The sequence below is a fragment of the Bombus impatiens genome, unplaced genomic scaffold (genome assembly GCF_000188095.3).
Source record: "Bombus impatiens unplaced genomic scaffold, BIMP_2.2 scf_0377, whole genome shotgun sequence".
NCBI classification, from domain to species: domain Eukaryota; kingdom Metazoa; phylum Arthropoda; class Insecta; order Hymenoptera; family Apidae; genus Bombus; species Bombus impatiens.
Window position 1 is genome coordinate 1,095,439 of NT_176796.1, and position 1,863 is coordinate 1,097,301.

Sequence of the window (1,863 nt, forward strand, 5' to 3'; positions counted from 1 at the left end):
TGGAAATCTTTGGTTCGCACGGTGTTAAGTCCGGGAGAAGAAAAATGATATAAATAAATCTGCGCGGCGCTACGTTTTATCTTTATTGTCGAGGTTATTCGATGTGTAAACAGAGAAAACTCGTGGATAAAATAAGGTAGAAAACATATTTAAATAGAAATGTAACTATAAGTAAGAATACAATTTGAGCTGGTCCAGATCCTCGCGCTACCTGTGTTACCCAATAACTGAAAACCCCGAAGCCAACGTCGCCTGTCTACCGTTTATGGTCTGTCTTCGTCGCAGTCTTTTGTCTATACGCTGTCGATGGCTAAAAAGACCAGATGAGGAGTTTTCTCAGAAGTGGTGACCACTTCGATATTTATTAAGATTATTATCAGTCCGGAAGCTACACCGCACGGAGACGCCGCAACGGGCAGTCGTCGTTCGAGGCTGTCGAACTATCGCAAACATCGTAACAGCTTCGAAATTAGCAAAAGTATTTCCCGGCCAAACGCGAACGTTACATTTTACGGCGTCCGTACGAACGTTCTTGTACCTAATTCGTTTGCCAGAGAAAGATATACTCGCGTCGCTTTGCAATAATACGTAACACGGAGAACGAGTGTACGTTTAATAGAGCACGTTTAAAGATACGCAAAAGCGACATTGAATTGCACGAGAGAGGAAAGAAAAAAAGGGAGCGACGAGGCAATTTATCAAGCCGCGAGTTAACACAATATCGCGTTAAGGAGGAGGAGAGAGCCAGGGAAACTCGGTTTCGAGATGGCTAGTCGTATTTTCGCGCCGGTTGATTCACGAGCCGCTTTAAAGCACTTTTCGTACATAAAGAGGGATATGCAAGACGTTTCGCGATACGACGGGGGTTCTTAAGATGAAATACCGTTATCAGGAAAAGCGCGGAGCCGTGCTCGCGGGGATGATCCGCGACCGCAAATCCGTTCGACGTAATTGTCTTCGGCGCTGACGAATATATTTCGCGGATAAACGGTCATACGATTCCATCGTGGTCGCGCGTTTTTCATTTTCGCAATATAACGGACGAGATCGAGCATAATAACGTCGCGATAGCTCCGCCGGGGGCAAGGTTCGAGGTTTCCCTCCTTTCGTTTCTCACAATTTGCATTTTCATACCGTTGGACGGGAGGAAACGCGCGTTGCAACCTTCTGTCGCTACGAAATCGGAGAGACAATGTCTTGCCGGGTTATTAATTTACTATCGTCTCTCGTTTGACGATACGTGCGAAGCGTAGCTTGGACGAGATCAACCGTTTTACCATACTCCCGTTTCGGATACCTCCGAACGTATGGAAACGTAATATTCTGCGGATTGGTAACGTTTTTTACCACGAGTCGGTCTAACGCTCGCGACACCTTCCACCGAGGTACGTACAAATCCTACAGACCAAGGGCTATTTACCTGGAGCCTTCCAAATCGCTCGCAAATATTTCCTCGAGACCAGTTCCACATCCGCTTCCCGATCGGCCTCCAGCCACTTTTCTGCCAACGCGACTAGAAGCCTAAAATTCGCTTATCGTATACATCGTTGCTCGACTAGTCCAAACTTCTCTCACCTCGCTTCCAAATATCTCTACTCGTTCGCCGATCTACTTCGAACCACCGTTCCGCGAACGAAACGACCCAAAGAGCTAGGAATCTGACTGACGCGAATACCGCTCGATTACTCGAAGCTTTCCAACGTATTTCCAAAGATCCGCCGCGAGATCCACTCGTTTGCTGATCGGTCCGCGAGCAGTTTTTTTTCTTTTCTTTTTTAAAAAAACGTTCGAAAAAGCCGAGATCGAGTCGCCGGCGAGACAGGACTCGGAGTTTCGCGCGGATCCTGGAGATTCGCGTCGCGC